The sequence below is a fragment of the Canis lupus genome, chromosome 32, assembly GCF_048164855.1.
Source record: "Canis lupus baileyi chromosome 32, mCanLup2.hap1, whole genome shotgun sequence".
NCBI lineage: Eukaryota > Metazoa > Chordata > Mammalia > Carnivora > Canidae > Canis > Canis lupus.
In genome coordinates this window covers 5,158,360-5,180,599 of record NC_132869.1, presented here as the reverse complement: position 1 = coordinate 5,180,599, position 22,240 = coordinate 5,158,360, and the positions used below count along the sequence as shown (strand labels likewise).

Here is a 22,240-nt window from a genome sequence, read left to right as displayed (position 1 = left end):
TTATTTTTATTTATTTATTTTATTTAATAAAACTAGATTCCTTTCAGAGAACGGAACTATTCTTAAAGACTTATGGTCTCAATCATTGGTAATTCCTGCAGAAGTTCTAGGGAGGGGAAATGACATTCTGGAAGAAAACACCCTCTGTCTCCTAATGTCTTACCATCTATTTTTTTCCTGCCATTACTTCTCTTTTATAAGAAATTCAGGAAGGCAGGAAGCCCCTATTTTTCCATATACCTTCTGCTTCCTTTTGTTTTGAAACGAAGAACTGAGTCCTCAAGAGCCAAGCTTGGACTACTTCACACAGTGCTGGCTATATATTTGCTGGTCAGGGGACCCAAAAACAAAAGCTAGTTATGGCCCCAGTGATGTACAGGTTTAGTACACATCAAAGCAGAGAAACCCTGAAAATACCTATCTTAGAGATGCCTGGGTGACTCAGTGGTTGAGCATCTACCTTTGGCTCAGGGCATGATCCCAGAGTCCTGGGATCAAGTCCCACATCAGGCTTCCTGCATGGAGCCTGCTTCTCTCTCTGCTTATCTCTCTCTCTCTCTCTCTCTCTCTCTGTGAGTTTCTCATGAATAAACAAATAAAATCTTTTAAAAAAAAATCCTACCCCATCTTTACCCCCACAAACACTTGGCAGTGCCCTCTCATGGATGTCAAAAGCATCAAGAAAGTCTCATCCATATACCATCCCCCTCAAATGAGAGGTTCAGTCTTGGTTGGAATATTTACTTTGTGTCAGAATTGAGCTGAGGCTACAATGCCATGAAACTGCACAATGCCTTATGCTTTCTGAAGGAATCTCACACACATAATCTTATCTAAACAGATCTGAAGATTGTAGAAGATCAGCATGCAAGACACAGAAGATTTTGCTGAGGGAAGTTTGAGAGAAATACCTGGTTGGAGTACTACCAAAGCATATGGCACATTTTTCATTTAAAAACCGTTCCTAGGTGGCTCAGTCAATTAAGCATCCAACTCTTGGCTTCAGCTCAGGTTATGATCTCATGGTTGTGAGACTGAGCCCCTTGTCAGCCTCCACAGTGGGTATGGAGCCTGCTTAAGATTCTTTCTCCCTCTCCCTCTGCCACTGCTGCTCACTCACTCTCTCTTTGCCTCTCTACATAAAAAAAATAAATCTTTTTAAAAAACCATTCCATTTATTTTTTTAAAAAGATTATTTATTTATTCATGATAGAGAGAGAGAGAAAGAGAGAAAGGCAGAGACAAGCAGAGGGAGTAGCAGGCTCCATGCAGGAGCCCAATGTGGGACTCGATCCCGGGACTCCAGGATCGTGTCCTGGGCCAAAGGCAGGCACTAAACCACTGAGCCACCCAGGGATCCCCCAAACCATTCCATTTAAAAACCCAACCGTCTGTCAGACATTTTTGTCTGCATTACTCTAGGTGGATCATTTGTCTTTGGCATCTCCAATAGGCTTCTTTGTGCTTCCCTTCCTCTTGTAATGCATTCTCTTTCCTGTCCTTCAAAAAATTCACTTTCAAAATATGACTGGATATAAGTCATTTAGCTTCTGGCTACATATGTTAGCCATCCCAGGAGTATTTTCACTTTCACAGTTACTCTGCTGAAGGAAATGATAAGTTATGGAGACAATTTAGGGTATTCAAACTTCACTTAAATAGGAGAAGTATCGGTAGGGTCAGAGGTCTTCCTAGCACTGACAAAATCCTAATGCTTCTGTCTGTAGCTAACACATGACTTACGAGAACCAAGAGTGTTTCTAAGTAGTCTATGTCATTAAATATTTCAGGTAATTACTATTGTTTATGATTACTCACCATATACTGGGTACTCTCCCTAGGGCTTTACCTGTTTCAACATATTCATTTTCATATGCACATACACACACACAAAAATCTATGAGGTAGGTACTACAAGTATCCCCATTCTACCATAAGGAAACTGAGGTACAGAGAGGGTAAGTAACTTGCCTGGGGTCTCACAACTACTAAGCAACCAAGCTGGGATTTGAACCCAGATGGTCTGTCTCCAGAATCCTGACTCTGAAAATCCCCTACAGGACTGTCCAAGAATACTGAGTCTCATTCAGAAGATGGGCTTACTTATTTACTAATCCCTCTTCCTTAGGTCAAAGAATATGGAGCACTCACCCTTTGGTGCCACTGGTCCGGGTCTGAGCAGTATTCCCATGAGATGGTTTCCCCCCCCAGGCAGCGCAGACCGAGGGAAACACAATGAATTCAGAGTGAGAAGGCTTGGACTCCAGTCCAACTCCACCAATCACTAATAGTAATCATTCTCAAGCCACTCACTCCCTCTGTACCTCAGTGTCCTCAACCATGAGATAATTTTTGATTCTCCCTATTTACATGCAATTCCACAATCCCTCCTGCAGAGAAATGGAGCCCACTCTCCAAATTCCTTTTCTAGGTTGACACTGAATTCAGGGCACACACATGTGGGATCAGAACCCAAACTCCTGAAGCCAAAGGACATCATGGGGCAGAGAGGGGTGGAAGCAGGCAAAGAAAATGGCATAAGAAACTCAGAAGTAGGGAGACAAAACCAAACTTTCATCAGTCATACAAGAAGTAGAAGGAAAGCAAGTGAAGTGTTGAAAACAAGTAACACTGAATGTAAAATTAGTATGAGTGAAAAAGAAATGCATTAATAGGGTTTATTATTTCCACCTCTATTATAAAAGAAAATTCATTATTAGCTTACATGAGACCCAGGGGACAGTGATCTCTCCACCCTGGATTTATCTAAAGCCTTTTCTCCCTTTGATCCAAATCCTTTATTTGGAACCCAGCTTTGGTACTTTAATCACTTCCCCCTAGCACATGCTCAAGGCAAAAATCTTCAACTCAAGGCCCTTCGCAGACTCTTATCAGTCTAGACCAGTCTATGATGTCTCCATGTCCTTCTCTAGTCTCAAATCTATTTAGCCTTGTCTGTCAGAATATTTGACTCCATCCTAATTGGGGCCTATAATCTCAGTTTTCAGATGTGCCTGGGCTCCATGCCTTATAGTCTTGAGGGCCGGAGGGTCCCTCCCTCCTACCTCTTAGCAAAGCTTTAGGAACTACACTGCCTAGGTTCTAATCCCAGCTCCTCCACGTAGCACAGTAACGTGAGATGGCTGTGTATTCTCTATGTGCCTCAACTTCTCATGCCTCACATATAGGCAATAATGATACCTGATAGACCTATACATAGTACATATATACACAGGGGCTCTATCGGTAATTAGTATTCCGTGTTTCAGATCCATATTGTCCAGGAAAAGAATCTTAGGACACCTTGTCTCCTACCGCCAATTAACCTTGTGTGATATATTTTTCTGACTTGATAAAAAGCTCCCTAGGGGGAGGAACTATCATAATCATCATCTTTGTATTCCCTATAGTACATGTCTCCAAGATGGAAGATATTCAGCAAATCGTGCACTGAAGTACCATTATCTGAAGATATAAACCCGACCTGTGTCTCTGCCTAAAAATTCAAAGGCATTATTACTTGTAGTCAGCATTAATGTTTAATGATGGTTTGAGTTTACCTTCTAGTAAACACACAATTAAAGTAGACAAAAAGTCATTATCAGAAAAAATAACTGGCTTTCTCTCATTAAAATATGTATCAAGAAGAGAAAAATTTGAAAAATACAAAAAGTCAGATTAGGGAGTAAATGGCTAGACAAATACCAAAATTTCCATTACAGATCAGATGAAAGTGATAGTAGGGAACATGAAAGGTGAAGAAAAGAGATGTTTTTAAATAATTCAAGATACTAAACAAGGGGGAAAATGGACCTCTGAAACTTTGAACAATCCCCAAGAGGAAAATGAAAGATGTGATTCCAAGATTTCACCATCAACCAAATAAATATATATGTTTTTGTTTTCCAAAGCTTTGAACACAGCAGAATTTTGATGACTTAGTCTCTGGCTAGCTTCAGGTGTCTGATCAAATGATCAGCCTCATAAAAAGTCTTCCTTGGTGACTCAATCTGAAAGACTGCCCATGTTCAAAATGTCACTCTCTAGCCCTTCCCCGAACTTGTTACATGCCACTATATATATATCCCAGAGTCCCAGGATCGAGTCCCGCATCGGGCTCCTTGCAGGGAATCTGCTTCTCCCCCTGCCTTTGTCTCTGCCTCTCTCTCCATGTCTCTCATGAATAAATAAATACAAACTTAAAATAAAAAACCAAGCTTCGTAAGACTGGAAGGCAGCTAAAAGCATGGAAGGGAGACCAAGGCTGGGACCAGGATAGTGGGGGTGAAGAGACTGCAAAGGACCCCAGGTCCAGGGTGGGACTTGGCAGTGAGCACAAGTACACAGCACGGCAATGACTGAGTCCACCTTCTTACCTACATCAACCTTCACTTGGGCAGGCTCCGGGCTCTGAGATGTCAAAAACATGATGCCACCAGGCCTGTGTAGAAAAAATAATCCAGGCTTACCCGAAGCAACTGCACATTAAAGTGTGTGCATGTGTGTGCGTGTGTGTTTCTGTGTTGTCTGTATATTTGGACACGCCGATTCTAAGAGGCTTTCAGTAAAAGATAGTCATGATGCTGATCCTCTTGCTTCTGACGTGAGTTGAGGGACGAGAAGACCCTGCACCTAAGACAGCTGTAACATGTCACCTGAATGACTGCAGGGTACAGGATGACCAGCTGTGTCAGCTTGCCCACAACTGAGGGGTTGCCAGGAAGCAGCCTTCTAGTGCTGCCCCAAACCAGTACTGGTTAGCCACCCTACCACATCAGTGCCCTCTGAACTGCTCTGTGTTCCCTCACCTGCTGTTCACACCGCACCCAGAGTGATCTTTTCAAAACGAGAATCTGACCTGACCCCCTCCACAGCCAGTCACACAGTCCAAACCATCCCATGGTTCTCACGCTCTTAAAACAGATTTTAGCCCCTAACCTGTCCTGAAAGGCCCTGTGGACCTGAGCCTCCACCTCGTCCTCCAGCCTCCTTTCATACTGTTGCCACAATTACATGTGTCCGCAGCTCACGTGCAGGCTGCCCCCGCCACCACAGAGGCTCCACACACACTGTCCCCTCTGCACAGAGGTGACTCCCACCCTTCTTCGCGTGGTTCACCATCATTTCTTCAGAGGAGTCGTTCCTGACTGCCCTCTTCTGAGCCTTCCCAGGGCGGTGGCCACTGTGGCCAGTGCCCACCCTGTCCTCCCAGCAGGAAAGCACACCCCAGGAGCTATTCACACAAACACCTGTGCCTTTCTACCCACTGGCTTTGCGTGTTCCCAGGAGACCCCTCTCTAAACATAGGCTGGTCCTGGAGGAGGCAGGAGCAGTGGACAGGAGCCACATCACATAGGTTTTGGGGCCATGATACAGAATCCAAATTTTATTCTAAGTCCAAGGGGAAGCTCTTTGGAGGTTTCAGGCTGGGCAGAGACATGATCTTTCAACGGTCACTCAGAGGGCACCTGGGGGACTCAGTGGTTGTGCATCTGCCTTTGGCTCAGGGCCTGATCCCAGGGTCCTGGGATCGAGTCCCACATCGGGCTCCCTGCATGGAGCCTGCTTCTCTCTCTGCCTGTGTCTCTGCCTCTGGGTGTGTGTCTCTCATGAATGAATAAAAAAAATCCTTAAAACAAAAAACAAAAACTCCCTACAAAGGTCACTGAGGCTGCTGTATGGAAACTAGACAATGAGAGGGCAGGCATGGAAGCAGAGAGAGAGCAGGCCCAGATGGGAGGTGAATGCAGTAGGAAGGAGTCATTGTGGAAGTAGCTGTTCATAGCACAACAGCCAGAGCCTTCAAGCCGCCAGGTCAGCTTCAGAACAGCAGCTCACCTGAGAAGACCCTCTGAAGCCTGCTTCATTTGAGGTGGTTCTTAGGAGAGGGTGAAAAATCTGTGTGTGTGTGTGTGTGTGTGTGTGTGTGTGTGTGAGAGAGAGAGAGAGAGAGAGAGAGAAGTAGGGATAAACATAGGGAACATACTAGATCCACAGTTTATCTGTCATACTAACATGTCATGATGGGGAGGCAATTAGGGAGAAGTCTAAAGGAGAGAGGGGGAAAAAAGTTGAAGAACACTGTTCTAGAGCATCAGACAGACTGCAGGCTCCCTCTCAGGACCATCAGGTGCTCTTCAGCTGGCCTGGGACGGCCCTGGCCTCCTGGACCAATAGTCCTAAAGCTGCCCTGTCACCTTACGTTTCCTTGGAGCCATACAGACACTGACTAATTCACCTTCTCAGTGGGAAGATGGTCTAGTAAGATATGATGGTCTATTTACAAGTCGGCCTTTGGAAACACAGGTACTCCTGTTTGAACACTCCAGAGACTTGCGAGCAAGGGAAGGAAGGTCTGGGAGTGAATTAGGGTAATGCAAATACGGTGTGTCTCAGAGAGATTGTCAGTCCTATGATTCATGTTTCTCTTTCTGCCAAGACTCCATCTACCCCTCACCTGGTGAATTCCTGGGCTTCTAGCAGAGTCCAAGCACAAGTGTCTCCTCCCCTAAAAATCCAGGGGACATGATGATTCTTTCCTTTGAGCCTTCAGAGCACCTTGCAAAAATAAGTAATGTCTATTCTTCCTTGAACACTTGTGGCAGGCATCACGCTGTCCATGTTACCCGAGTTACTTCACTTAATCCTCCGTTAGTCCCATTTCATAGATAGGAACTGAGCTCAGAGAAGGAGCTCGTTCAATGTCAGCAAAAAGACCCTAGAGTGGAGATGCCACCCCAACCAGCCCTTCAGCCTCTAGATTGTACATACACCACTGTATTATCGCTTGTGTCCTATAAGCTGTAGTTCATGTGCCTCTTTCCTCCGTTGCTTCCAACATAAATTTATGACACAGGCCACGTGTCACAAATAAAGAATGAACTTTACCGTGAAATCCTGTTGCATTAACTGGAATATTATTTGCTGAGACTCAGTTTCCTCAACTGTAAAACAGAGACAAGGAATGCCTACCTAATAGGTTTGTTGTCAAGAAAAAATTAGATATGACTTTTAATGCACTTACCACAGTATCTGGCTCATAAAGACCCCTTAATTAAAGTGCTGATTGAGGGCCTGTGAAATACCCAGACTTATGATGGACACAGGGGAGAAGGAAATAATAAAACAGTTCTCATGGAGCTAGCACACTAGGAATTTAATGTATTTGGGTTGCCCTCACTTCCTGAGGGCAGGGATTACAGGTGATGTGACACTCAGTTTTTAGAGCTCAGCAATATCCAGAGCCAAATAGGCACCCAACAATTTTTTAGTGATGAATAATAGTGGTTTACACAGTTTTAGATCCTAAATATTGGAGATCATGAACAATTGTGTCAAGTTAGTGGGTTATCATTTATCAAAATAACTGAAAGTAAAGCACAAATATATCACGCCCAGAGCTGTATGCATTCAGTTCATCCAAGCATGCAGCTACCACTAAAGGACTCTCAAAATAAATACACATAGCAAAAAGGGATACTATAACCTGAACAATGTAAAAATAATAAAACATCTAATAATATTCAGGAGGTGGGAAGAAAAAACAGGGAGAAAGTTTCAAAACTGTTAATCTTTGAAAAAAAAGAAGTCAACTGATACTTTCTGAAGAAGAAAGTTCATAAAAACAGCAATATAATTAATGAGTGACTACAGCTTCTTAATACTTGTCATGATACTTTAGCCATAAAGAGACATTTTAAAAGAAATAACATATCTTGAAATGAGGTACATTTATTTGACATTTGACTATTCTTTAGTTTCAATTCAGTTTTTTAATTGCTTAAAAAAAATTTAATTTGTTTTTATTTAAATTTAATTATTTTAAATTTATTTATAAATAGCATCTCTATTTATTTTTATAAAAATATTTCTACCCATCCAGATAGACAGATACATAGGTGTAGACAGATGTCTGAAATGATGTTATCTAAGGTTAATAGTGGGAACTGTAGTTTTCGAGATGATTTTTTTTTTAATTCCCATCTTTGTGATTTTTTAAAAAAAGCTAATTTATTTACTTGAGAGAGAGAAAACACAAAGGGAGAGGGAGCCCATTGCAGGGCTGGATCCTAAGACCATGACCTGAGCCAAACACAGACACTTAACCAACTGAGCCACCTAGGCGCCCCAACATATGTGATTTTTTTTTTCATATGTGATTTTTTTAAGTGTTTTTCCCAAAAGTAGAGGGAATATAGAATACAAAATATGAGTGGGAATATGGATCATTATTATTTCATTCTTTGTACCTTTACATATTTTTCACATTTCCAAAAATGATTTTTAAAATGGCTTTACCTCAGATTCTACATTTATAATTATGTTTCTTTCCTTTTAAGTCAGACTCTAAAATAAATAGAAAATATGTTTTTTACTTAACGTTGCTCATGGTATCCTTACAAGGACTTGAGAACCTAATTTGCAAAGCAGAAAAGACTGGATTCTTTTGAATGCTTTTTATTAAGGTAATAACAAACAGAGAACTAATGAATGGTTAAATGTTTGTTTGCATTATTTACGGTTTTTACAACAAGAATGAGAGATTATGAAAGAGACTATGAAAATCTTCATGTTGAACTATGGTCTGATGGATTCTTTAAGACCGGGATTTCAGGGACACCTGCGGGGCTCAGTGGTTGAGCGTCTGCCTTAGGCTCAGGGCATGACCCCGGGGTCCTGGGATGAGTCCCACATCGGGCTCCCCCCAGTGAACCTGCCTCTCCCTCTGCCTGTGTCTCTGCCTCTCTCTGTGTGTCTCCCATGAATAAATAAATAAAATCTTAAAAAAAAAAAAAAAAAAAAAGACCGGGATTTCAAACTAAATGGCTTTCCATTTAGTTTAAACTAATGCCAGCACATGTTTAAGACATGATCATTGAATGTCAACATCTGCTTGCTGTGATAAATGACAAACTTGCTTAATCCAGTTCTTACCCTCTACTATGGTTACATAGTTATAAAAAAAGGGACTAGCTGCTGTGAGATGTCTTGGGGAGTGGTGGATAAAACATCTGAGCTACCTGTTTAGGTCTCACAGGAGGTGCCATGGTCACATCATTTTCATTTATAAAAGTTTGGGGAAAGAGCGGGATTCTGATTTCCTCCATAAAATAGCTCAAGAAATCTATTTACTTTCATGTAGCCTCGAAATTTAGGGCTAATAGGATTTGGCATTTCCTGGGTTTTGCATGCTTCCACTAATATTACAGACGGTTTCTTTTCAATTCAGTGAACCACCTGGATGTGAAACGTTTAATCACTGTGAATAACAATTTAGAGAATAGAAAATAAATTTTTGTTTCTCTTTGTGAAAATGTCTTCTCCCAATGATAAGTTATAGCCTATGGTTTGGGGATTGTTGGTTTTTGTTTTTGTTTTTTTTCACATAAAGGAAGGGAAATGTTATAAAACAATATTTGTGAAATGCTTTAACTCCTATTGCATTCTGTCAAGATGTGGGTTGGAATTTTTCTAGCCTTGGAGTTGACAAAATTCATAGGGAAAATGATGGAATCTTAGATTTAAAGAAATAGATTTAAAAAAAAAAACTTTGAAATTATCAATTCCATCCCGATTCTGGATTGTCTCTTTCACTATAACCTTTGTGAATGGCCATCCAGTCTCAACTGGAACTCTTAAATGGCAAGTTGTTCTCCAGACCACAAGGAAACTTCATGGCTTTCAGACAACTCTAAGTGTAAAAAAATAAAAATTTAAAAATTCCCTTAATCTCAGCTAAAACCCATTTTCATTGATGCCTTCCCACTGGTGCTTGTCCTTACATGCAGAGCTTGTAAACCCCAAATTCCCTCCTGTCCAACAGCCTTTTCAAGACCTGAGCTTCTCATCCTAAGCACCTCCTTCCCCCATCTCTTCAGAAGCCCTCAGATGGAAGCACTTCCATTCTCAAAAACCCTGCACCTCATCTGACTGTTCATGAGTGTGTCAACACCTTACTAAAAAGCAGTGCCCACAGTTAAACAAAAGTGTCTCCAAAAAAAATGCCAAAAGTTGTTCTAGGATTGTAAATACAATTCTTGCAATGGTCACTTTAAATCCTTAGATGAACACCTCTTAAAGAACTAGATTCTATCTTACTATCTCTTGCCCTATCTTGAGTTTGTTTCCTCTTCACCAAAACTGCCTTTGCAGTCTTGAAGACCATTCTTGAATTACTTTTGGTTGCAAGCACCTGAAACTGATTTGGGCTCCCTTAAGGAAAATAGAGGCATATCCAATTTCATGAAATTCATGGATTACTGATTTCAAGAAATCAGAATAAGGGTAGGAAATCCAAGAGCCTTTCAATGGCTACTGGGACAGACCACCAAGGCCATCCCCCTGGAGTACTTCTCTAACTGTGACCTAACTCCACTGATTCTTAGTCACTACCATCCTTCAGTCCTAAACTCTCATTCTTGGGGAAGGGAATCCAACGGGCCCAGCTTGGGTCCGATTTCTATCCCTGGTTTCAGGAACCATGACCAGGAACATGGTCTAATGCATATGGAGCCCAAACTTAGATATGGGGTCATTTTCAGAGAAAGGAAAATAGTCATGAATCAGATAGATCCAAAATCATTGTATTTCTAAGAAAGGAATGTTCAAAGATCATTAATCTGTTTCTTTTTTATTTCTCCTTGTGTTTTTCCCTTTTGCTTGACTCCCCCATAAGGCAGATATCAGAATTGGTGTTTATTGCATCAGGAGAGGTGAAAGGCAAGGGTTTGAAAAAGAGAAATAGCCTGAGAGTATTTCTGGATTTTGTTTTCCGAAATCCCAAACACTTAGAAGGTCGCAGGGAATTTCTGGAAGGAAGTAATAAGAAGGAATGAAATGTATGGACATGAAGAACCTTGTAGCAACCTAGAGCATTATCTCCCTCTGGCCATTGGAAAAGGAAGGAGGGAGGCTTATAAACCTAGGAAGAGGGAGGAGCAGACCTTGCTTCCTGGGTTGTCCCCAGGGAGACCTCACATACACCCCAAGCTGTGTGTGGGACATCTAGGCATCCATGACCTGGACACCCGCAGCTGAGCAAGTTACAGAAGCAGCAACATGGCACTAGAGTATAACCTGTGCAATCAGACACTTCAATGACCAGAGGGTCCCCTCTGCCAGCACTGATGCAAGGTGCCAGCCCCCTGGAGCTTGATACACCTCTGGGGAAAGGTATGAGCCCAAGAAGGGCTGAGGGAAAGTCTTCTACCTTTCCAGAAGGAAGAGGCTTGAAACTAGAAAGAATATGATCAGAAAAAAAGTTGAGATGAGATACTTTCTATATACCTATGTTCATAGATGGAGATTCTCACCTGCCACAGTTGCAGGGAAAGATGGGAGCAAAATAAGAACAAAGGATTTCTGCTTCCTCTCCTTCTGTGAATCTGACCTCATCCTTTTCAAGTAGTGGAATTTGTACATCACATCCTGCTTATAATATTAATAGCCCTCCTTTATAGAACTGACTTATTTTTTTTTCTACTCCTCTTATTTATGACCTTAGTTTTCCTGATGCTATTCCCCTGGGTCCAGGCCATACCTCTCTTACAGTGTAGTAGTCTTAGACTATATGTCTCTTCTCCCTTCTTCTGTGTATTTCGTCCTTGTTTGGTGTAGTATGAGCACAAGATCACCCTGCAACCATTTTGGAGCCTCCTGCCACCTTTCCCTTTTGCTTTGTCCTTTGCCCAATTTGTGATTATGATACCAAAATTGTGTTTTATCTTTTTAAAATTTTTTATTTTAGTAAGAACACTTCACATGAGATCTATCCTCTTAGCAAGGTAAGTGTATGATACAGTCCTGCTGACCACAGATACAGAATTTTGTTGTTCTTCTTAACAAATTCTGAATCTAGCTAATAGTGTGCTTGTTTGGCAGCTATTAATATGTTTTAATTAAAAGTGGAAAAGGAATAAAAATTTTAAAAGACCAAGGCCCAAAGCTGAGAATTGACTGTCCTTTCATTTTGGTAGCTGGCAGGACTGTGACTTCCTGAAGAGAAGTTCAATGATGTAATAAACAAAGCCCAGGGAGTCGGGTGACCTGGATCTATTCTTGGCTATGCCACTGACCGTGAGTGACCTTGGGCAAGTCACTTTATTATCTACCCATCTCAGTTTTCTCCACTGTACAACTAAAAGAAAATATCTTGTCACCTACCTAGAGAATAATTTGGGCATAAGAACTATAGAGTAAGAAATAAGGTAATGCCTGAGAAAACAGTGTGGTTTGTTGCATTTTGTTTAGTTTCCAATCTGCCACAGTTTCCCTTACAACACCAGGATATCAGGGAGTTTCGTGATTATTTCTTCAAAAAATCACAAAAATTAGAATTGATCTATGTTTTCATAGCTTAGAAGAAATCAGGGCCAGCTTAAAACAAATCAGAAAGTGACTTTAACCCAGGGCAATACCCCCTACACATGGTAGGTTCTATTCATATTTATTTCAATAGGGATTAGGTGGGTGGGAAAGAAGCCAGTTGGTCTCCCGTAGGGAGAGGGTAGAGGAAGCCATGGTAGAAACAGAGATAAAAGGAGATGAGGACACTGGCAAATGGGGACAGGACAGATGCCAATTCCATGGATGAATTCCATTTTCTGCAGACCTGTGGGCTTTAAAAAATTATTTGCAAAGCTTTCCAAATATGAGTTAGGCCTAGAAAATTTTCTAAAGTGGCTGTCTTTATCTAAAAAGGGAAAGAGTAATCATGTTAATGCCTAAAAAAAGCAACTCTTGCTTTTCACTAAATCCATACCCAGAATACTGTGCTATATTTATGGTTTATACTGCTTTGAAAGTTTAACAAATTTCAAAGCCAGGAATGTTCTCTGTGGCTTACTAGGGCAGACAGAAGGTGGAATGCAAGCCCAACAGGTAGAATAAATACTACTCAGATTCCATTTAGAGCCATACCTTTAAGCAGGCATATTAACCTCTCAGAGCCCTGAATTGCTCATCTATACAAGAGATAAAATACTACTCCAGTTACTCACTGCACAGTGATCATCCACAGATGATGCCATGCTTCCAGAGAATTTCATTGGAACTTCATTTATGCAAATGACAAGGTCTGGGAAACTTTATGGTTTCTCAAAATTACCACAGTGAGTAGATCACCAGAGGGAGCTTCTCTTCATAAGTGGACAGGTTCCCCTTCTTTCTGAAACATCTGTATTTTTCCTTCCATGCTTCATAGGGGAAATCACTGCAGAAAGTCTCCAAGCCTGCATGACAGTGGACATATAGGCAACAACAGCAACCATACTGCTGTGCTGAGTGGATTATTAAATATTGGTCCTCAGGTCATCTCCGTTCCCTATTGCTTCTTTCATAGAGACATGCACTGGAACACCACCACCTTCACAGTAGCAACATCCTGGTGCTTCCCGCCCTACCCTTTAGCCTTATCTACCTGCCCAGACCACCTTCTGGCTGCAAGCTACTTGCCCATTAATGCCCTCTGATCCTGATGACCAACATGAATATTAAGAACTCTTGCCTGTCCAACCTTTGATGCTGCATAAGGTCACTCAGAGGGTTCACTGCAAACATTTAACTGCAAACCAGAGGGATCCCTGGGTGGCTCAGTGGTTTAGCACCGTCTTCGGCCCAGGGCGTGATCCTGGAGTCCCAGGATCGAGTCCCACGTCAGGCTCCCTGCATGGAGTCTGCTTCTCCCTCTGCCTGTGTCTCTGCCTCTCTGTGTGTCTCTCATGAATAAATAAATAAAACCTTAAGAAAAAAAAAACTGCAAACCAGAAAATTCATCAGACTGCCACTGCCTCCCTAACCCTGCCATTTAAGGATGCTGTAAGCCCAACATTTAGAAATCTTAAGAGCCAACTATTCTCTGGGTTCAAAAATTGGGTTTACAGTTTGTTCTAACCATGAGAAATGGTTTTTGTCTCCATAGAAATGCCCCCTACTAAATGCCTGACTGCTTATACCATATAGAGGCCATAGAGATGGCTGAGCTAGGCACCTTATTTCCACCTATACTGCTGTCTCCTGAAATAACTGTTTACCCGGACTGACCTATTCCCAGGACCACGACACTGATTTAATGAAATGGTGCAATGCATTTAAATTTGTCTTTTTCTGCTTTCTCATCCTTGTTCCTTTCCCCTCTCTCCCTTTCTCTCCTTATCCTCTCCCCTTTATAGATCTCTTACCCTGAATATCTGTGATGTTGTCTATGAACTTGGCTTTTGATACATGAAACTTCTTGGGAAAAAAGGAAGTTCCAAAGGGCAGAATGAGGGATATCAGAATATGTTACCCCTATGCCTTTTTGGCATATGTATTAGTATGAGCTAACGGCTATTGAGAGCCAGGAAGATACAGTAAAAGCTATAAAAAGGAAAGTGCACAAGCTTTCCTTGTGTAAAATGTGCATTATAAGGGAAATTTCCACTTGTAAAAGGTGTCTCCTTCTCCCATGCCAGGAAGAGAAGAATTCTTAATAACTCTTATTAATGGAGAAGGCATGGACTTAAATCTGCATAATAAACTTTACTAAGCAATTCTTGTTTAGCTATAATTTTCTTGGGCACCTTCCCATAACTTGCCTCCCCCAAACTCCTTTTCTTTGGCCTAATATGTTATTTAAGCCCATGTTCTCACCACCTCTGGAGGTACTCACATCTGGGTACTCCCATGTACCTGCTAATACACTGTGGTTTTCTCTTGTTAAAAACGAAAGTCCTGCCTACCATAGCCTGTGACTCAGAAGACCAACGCAAGAAAGTGTTTAATTTGAAAAATGTTGGTCTTTAATAAGGATCTATGACACTTCAGAAAGGAGAAATTGGTATAGCCCTAATGAGCTATGGGATACAATATGGATCAGTTTTGCTTAAGATAAGGAAACAGATGAATTGGCTTAAAAAAAAAAAAAAAAAAAAAAACACAGGATCAAAAACACCTACCCAGTAGCCCACTTCCTGCAGAGGTGAATTACAGAGGTCATTTCAAGGTAATGGTAAGGTGAGGTAAGCCCAAAGAGAAGACCAACTCCTCCCTCTCCCCCAGCCCCATACATATACTATGGGATCATATCCTCAAAGCCTAAAGAAATATAGGAATACACATTATTCAGGAGCATGTTTTATGTAGCCAGAGAACTCAAAAAACATAAGTGGGAGTGAATGGTCCATTTTCTAGAGCTTTGCTTTTATATGTTGACAAGGTAAAGAGGTTCAGAGGTTCATAGCCTTCCCACTTTAGTAATTATTATGTTACAGGGCACACAGGTGACTGCTTTGTCAGCATTTCTGCTCAGATGCTAAACACAGGGATGTTTAAATTCCCTCACAAGGGCAGCCTGTTGGTGCAAGTTCATATTTACTCCATGAGGATATAGTTCCCATGGTTTAGCATCTCTACAAGATCAAGCAAATCAGATTAATGGCTGTAACTCTGTCAACACACAGGCTGGGACCTGCTGAGAATAAAGCTGATTTTTTAACACAGAGACTCTGTGCCTCTAAAAATAATGGCTCTTGTTAAAACAAAGTCCCAGCAAGAGAGTATGAGTAACCCCCAAACATGATTTACCAAGACTGGAATCACTGTATATTATTATCTCTGGTGAGTTTTCACAATTACACAAGTGAAGTTTTCATTAAAGAAAACATTAAAGGTAAAATCATCTAGAACACACTAATGCCTAGGATCACATGCTCTGAGCCCAAAGCTTTAACCTAAAACTCAACTTGGAGTCACCATATATAAGGTAGGAGAGAAAGATTTCTGAATCCTCATTATCACATTAAGCTCCAGGCTGCTCCCCTTCCTCTTCCTTTGGGGATGACTCCACCAATTTTATGTGGAGAGACAGAAGAAGACCAGAAATGAGATCCACACCCAGACAATAATAGGACTCACAGAACCCATTCCCTTCGCCTATACAGTGATTCAAGGCAGGGGTTAGCCTGTGACCAAGTACTGATCAATCGCAGTTTTTCCCTGGGATTCACTGTGGAGCTACAGGAGACAGAAGCCTCCCTTGGCTTACGGAGCTAGATGGATGCGAATCGAGAGTCTAAGAAGACAGTGAGAGGACAAGGTCTGTGATGGAAAATAAGGCAGCTAAGAAAGAGAAAGAGAAGCTATAAAAGACAGAAATGAAAGAGATGGAGACAAAGAGACTGAGATCAAGCTGGCAAACCAGAAAAGCTTCTCAATCTCAGGGCCAGCTTCCTCGTAAAGGAATTACAGTGTGGTCATGGCCTGGTCATATTAGTCAAAAATGCTTATTTTTGCGTATGACCATTTTGCATCCCTTATGACGAAAAGGGTCCTCACCGATACAATTGACAGTATCCTCTAAATTTCAAAGTACCCCCAAATAGCTGATAAGACTGGTGACCTCTCTTTCTAAATGAGAAAATTGAATCACATAAATAATGCTTGCTGTTTTCCACACTGGCAAAAAGAAATATATTATTCTTAGAGAAGAAAAATATTGTAAAACACAAGTTCTTCCATGCTGGAAAGTTAGATTTTCTTCAATTCTCAGGGATATTTGAAAAAAGGCAGTTTTACTTCTCCTGGGCAGAAGCCAGTGCATTCACTAGTGATTCTGTAAAAAGCACAATTTACCAAGTCAGAGCACTGAACAGCCAAGGAGAAAGGAGCAGCCCAGCACAGGCCCAGAGACTTGGAAACCTCTGAAGCTGCATTTTTAATGCATCTTAAAAGAGCTTGCTAAGCATTTGTGCCACCAGGTGAGAGAAATGTCTCTCCAAACACGAATGGCTTCATTCATTCCCCCCTCCAAGATGGAGTCCTATGAGGAACCCGAAGACTCCCATCCCCCATTAGCTTCAGTGTTAAGACCTAGGAGGGATGAGAAAGACAATGGGAGGGCAGAATGCACATTTAGCCTTTATTATCCTGGTTGGCAAGTTATCAAGGGCCCCACTTACTTGTACCAGGAACTACTGAGCATTTAACTATATTATCTCTTTAATCTTTACAACTTCCCCCCATGAGACAGGTAATATTATCCCCATTTTACAAATAAGAAACTAAAGTTCAAGAGAGTAAATGACTTGCCATAATCACTCAGCTAGTAAGTGGTTCATCCAGGATTTGAATTCATGTGACAGGTTTATGGGTTTAACCACTAGGATATACTGTCTCCCAACTTTTACCCATTGTTTCCCTCCAGTGAGGCCACCGCTCCTTAGTCCCTGCAGTATATCTAAAAGCACTGAATTCACTGGTCCTACTACTGGGCTATAACCACAGTTGAGAAAAAGGAGACTAATGGTTTTATAGGTCTGGCCAAGACCTGAAACCTCGAAACACTTTTAAAGCAGTATCTGCCACAATGACATGTAGTATGCAACACTCAGTTGTACTGTTTTCCCCTCCTGAAAAAGGGTTAATGAATCTGAAATTCAAGGGATCTTGTAGTAAGCCCTAGGAACGGCTAAGCAATGGCTGCTGAATCCCAATCCAGTGCTCATAAAATGCTACCTGCCATAGACAATACAGCATACTTCTCCCTCCCAGGAACTTAGATGCCCCCAGCGTGGCATGGCACACGATGGAAGCCACTGTGGAAGAAAGTCGGATGCTAAACTGATTCACCTGGTCTGGACATTCCCCACTCCGTCACTGTAGCACCCATACTGCACAGTCCTGGATCACAGGTCCTGGACACTGCATTCAGCTCATCAGAGTGTATGTGACCATCAATGTCAAACTCTCCCAGTCAGCCAACAGCAGTGTGGATGATTAAAGTAAGGGGTTTTCTGTGGCAATCTCAACTGCAAAGAGGGATAAGGAAACTCTCCCCACTCACACCCCACTCCCAGCTACTTGGCCATGAGTTAAATGAGGACTTGGCTCTGTCTGGCACTGGGGGTGGGGGTGGGGGGCAAAGGCACTGCTTGTTATTTGGGGGAGTTAGCACTTACATGCCTGAATAGAGTCTGCCTTTGCAGAACTTGAAGAGCTCTGATGGAGGAAGAGAAATGGTGATGGTGATGGTCGTGATGAAGATGTTGATGAAAGAAGGAAGCGGTGATGGGGAATGTCACCTATAAATATAAGCACAAAGCAGCAACAGAGATCCTTCTAGTCATTGCCAATCACCATCATGAAGCAGCCTCCGTTCCCAAAACAGCCACACTAAGGTATCCCCCCTGTGAACGAGACACGTCTAGCTTCGACATGAAGCGCTGCATCCCTCCCTTCTCCACCCGCCGTGCCACCCTTGCTGTGCCAAGCTGGGAAGGAGACTGCACTGGCAAGTCATGGGCACGGGGACCTGCGACTTAACGACAGTTCTGTAGTGAGGAGCGTTAGGGCGACCCGGGAAGCCCCAGTAACGCACTTCGGAACCGCTGGGTTCGGGGGGCTTGAGGAACAGAAGCCAAAGGGGAAGAAGGCAAGGTAACGGGGCGAAACAGGTTCGAAGCCTCTTTCCGAGAGCCCTGAGGCCCCGAGAGGCGGAGCAGGCAGCCTGCGGTCGGGAGGGAGAAGAGGCGCAGCAGGCGCCAGCAGGACAGACGAGGCTCTCTTTACCTGACCGAGCGCCGCCGCCAGCCGCAGCGGCCGCAGCGAGGATGCTGCGCGGGAGTCCAGAGCCAGAGCCCCGATCCGCCGCGGCGCCAGCCTTCAGCGAGGCCCCGCCCCGCCCCAGGCCCCGCCCCCGGCCCGCCCCCGGCCCCGCCCCCGGCCCCGCCCCGCCCCGCCCCCAGCACGCGCCGGCCCCGCAGGCTGTTTGGGGGAGGCGAGCCTTCATCTGAGCGGCAGGGCTGAGGACCAATGGAAACGTGCAGCGGCGCCGGGAGCGGGCCGACGGCAAGGGACGGCGCCCAATCAGCTGCCGAGCCGCGGGGCTCGGCCGGGGCGCGGAGAGGTTAGTGGGCAACTCGGGCCTGCGCCCTGGCTCTGAGGCTGCGTTCGTTAGGCTGGGACAGGAGCGGGCGGCCGGGACCACAGCGCCTCCCATCCCCCCACTCGGCTCTGCGCCCCCGGGTCACCGGCCCCCAGACCCCCCTGAGCGCTTGCCCTGGACTGGTTCGACGCGATGCGGGGAGGGAGCTGGTCTGTTCCTGCGACTCCCGAGGTTCCCACGCCTCGGAGACCCCGCAGGGCTGCGCCGCTCCAGGGGTCGGGCCAGCGCCCCCTGCCCCGCACCCCCAGCCTCACCACCGCGGTAACAAGTGCTTAAGGGAGCAAAGGAGGAAAACCTAAGAAACAGAATCCACGTGTAAATCCAAGCCCTTATGTTAGTCTCCCCCACGTTCCAACGCTGCCTGCAGGTAACTCTTTAACCAGACTCACTGGCAGATAAATTACTCTGACCACTTGTAGTTAAGAGCTGAACGTTTGAGCAAAAAAATCAAGTATGACCTACCTTGACCAGGAGAACTGAATGTGGACGTCAAGAGGGTGCGCCTGGGAGTGGCTCCCTGCTTGCTGGGAAACCATGGTTCAAGACCTGGTTGCCACGGTTTCTTTGCTGGTGAGTCAGTGTACACTTTATGCCAAGGTAAACTATTTTACCCCCAAGTAAGTGTCTACTGGGATGAACTGCCTCCAAACCTTCCATAAGAGGATTTGAGGTCTTAATGATACGGTGATTTGGTATGTGATTTGAGTGGCATTTCCAGCTGTTCCAAGTAGGCAGACAAGAAAGGGCATTGCCTTTAATCTGCTCCCTGATAAGTGCAAATTTTATCCATTCATTACTTAGAAATCTACCCTGAGTAGATACTAGCTTCAAATAATAAATAACCATGGGAAAAATAGGAAGATATTTTTACGTGATTTCTTTCCCTCAGTTTTTTTTTTCTAGGTACTTATGGGTACTTATGCTTATGGGCTTATGGGTACTCTGATTTATCCCTACTTATAATATTACCCAAAATACTGGTAGGCACTTTATATGTAGTTATTCAATATGCACATTTACCTTGTGTATATTCCACCTTATTGGTTAGAAAATAGAGGTGCAGAGAGGTCAAGTAGTTGTCCCAGAGTCCCATAATTAAGAGCAGAGTCAATACTCGGTCAGTACTTCTGTTTAAAGCCCATCATCATCAATTAAAAGAATAACAAGAAGCAATAACACAACTCTTTAAGTTTTGTTTTTCACCTGAGGAACTATCCTAGAGGGATCTGGTTTCCCAGGATACTGACTTCAAAAGCACTTCTAAGAGTGAAGCATCGCTTCTGCAATGTGTTAGGAGCAACTGCAAGCAACTGCTCATTCAGGGGAGTTGTGATTTGATATTGATGGAAGTAAATAAATTTTTCCAGGACATGAGTCTGACTAGTTTTTAATTGGTATAGGAATCTTTTAAAGTAAACCAACAAAATAAAATCCTGGCCATAAGAGCTTAGTCCTAGAGAAAGAAAAAAGGATAATAACCCAAAATAGCTCTCTGAAGAGATTGATAAATCCTATACGGACCTTTATTCAAACCTGGAAATATGTACTCATTCCAAGGTAGGGAGGGAGGAATATGTAGGAGATGGTTTAAAGGGGAAGGAGAAGAAGAAAAGTATTTTCTCAAAGAGGTTGTTTATAAAGGCAAAATATAAATAAGCTAAAGGTTGCAGACCAACACAAAGGTGTACACTAACAGGTTAATGGTATCGGCATTTAGCATTGCATGTGTTCTGCATTTAATAAATACTTACTAAGGGACTAATATATGCTGGTTGCTGTACTAGACTCTGAGGATGTTCATTTCAATAAAATCCATTTCCTGACCTCGATGAAGCATAGCTAGTTGAGTATACAATTTTGGATCAGGCTTGAAGAGATCATGTTATAAACATAATTGCTAGTTTTCACAGCTACCCAGCATGGTCTGTATTATCCCCATTTCACAGATGAGGAAACTGAGACTAGAAAGAATACTAACTCACTTAGTTTACACAGGTAGGTAAAAATCTTAGTCCCAAATCCTTCTAACTCAGAAGCCCCTGTTTTTGCAGTACACCAGGCTGCTTCCCTACAGGAAGAAGCTATTATCTCTTGTAATCTAAACAGAAATGCATCCGTCTCTAAAATATATAATGCGATGCCTGTGAATTTCAAAATACTGCATTCAGTCCATTTGCTTATCAAAGTACCCTACTTTTTAAATGGAACCAAGAAAATATAAAAGACAGTTCCTGGCATCGACTGTGGTTTACCTTTTCACCCTCGCACTGCCTTGCATATATGTAAGTGATTTGCTTTGGTTAATTGAATCTCTGTCCTTCCCTGAGGTGGGTAATTTCAACGTGTGACCTAGAAAATCAGAAGATGTATTTTAAGTGAAGCAGAGAAACCAGGCACAGAAGAAGAAGAAGAAGAAAAAAAAAACAGAAACATTTGGTAGTTCCATTTGGAAGGACTCCAATCCAGGCAGGAAAAAGAAATAGGATGTGGCAGGTGGCATCGTCTGTGGCAGCAGAGTCCCACCTTCCCATTATATGACCAGTCAGAAGTGAGGAATTTCTTTTACCCAAGAACTGATGCCAGGAAACAGCATTCTGTAGAACCCATGTGTGGATGTCAGGGAGACATCGGTTGGAGTTAAAATGGGGACTGGAGCCTCAAAGTAAATTCTGGGAGTGAGCATTCCCCAGAGAATGGACTTTGCTCTCCTACAGAGATGGACAATACCCTGCCAGGATGTGACAACATAAAAAATAATTCTAGAAAGGGCCCAACATTTCATCACACTAACTAGTTACGTTGTCCCCAGCCCAACTGTGTTATCTGTCATGGGCACAGGATGACAATGCTGTCCCAGAACGCCTGCCACAGGGCCACTACTATTAATGTTCTTTCTTCCTACTGAGCTAAATGTATACACACAGCATTTCTCCAGGGTAGATTTTATATTTATTTCAACCCCAAAACAGCCAATCTATGGGAGAGAAACACTGTTCATAGGAGGCAATTCAACATGAAACCAATGATCACATCCCTCTGAAATGCAGGACACTGGGAGCAAACCTAATCTCCAAGATGTTTCCACCTCATTTGCCCTCAGCTGTGTAATCAGCTTTTCATCTCAATGCCAGATAAATGCAACTTGCCTGCTGCCACATTTGTCCTAATATAGATTCTAGTCTATCAATTAATAGCTCAAATTTCACCCACAAATTTCTTGAAAATACTTAATGGTGAAATTCTGATCTCTGCAGCATATCCAGGGATCTGAGACACAGAAAAACGAGGCTTTGTGCTGTGACTTTGTCACTTATGTGGGCT

General features: G+C 42.9%; 1 protein-coding gene across 35 annotated transcripts in view; it reads right to left on the bottom strand.

Annotated features, from left to right (window-relative positions):
- Positions 1-18,670, bottom strand: part of FMN1 (formin 1) — a 433,864-nt gene extending 415,194 nt beyond the window's left edge. For 32 of the 35 annotated variants that reach the window (XR_012022366.1, XR_012022361.1, XR_012022362.1 and 29 more), the window contains exons 1-2: positions 18,544-18,670; positions 17,934-18,056 (exon numbers count right to left, since the gene is read on the bottom strand). The gene's annotated coding sequence lies outside the window, so the exon portion shown is untranslated. Of the gene's footprint in view, positions 1-4,376; positions 4,442-12,998; positions 13,230-17,933; positions 18,057-18,543 lie in introns of all 35 variants that reach the window. The other 3 variants (XM_072808312.1, XM_072808311.1, XM_072808310.1) reach the window with 3 other exon arrangements.
- Positions 18,671-22,240: the final 3,570 nt, after the last annotated feature.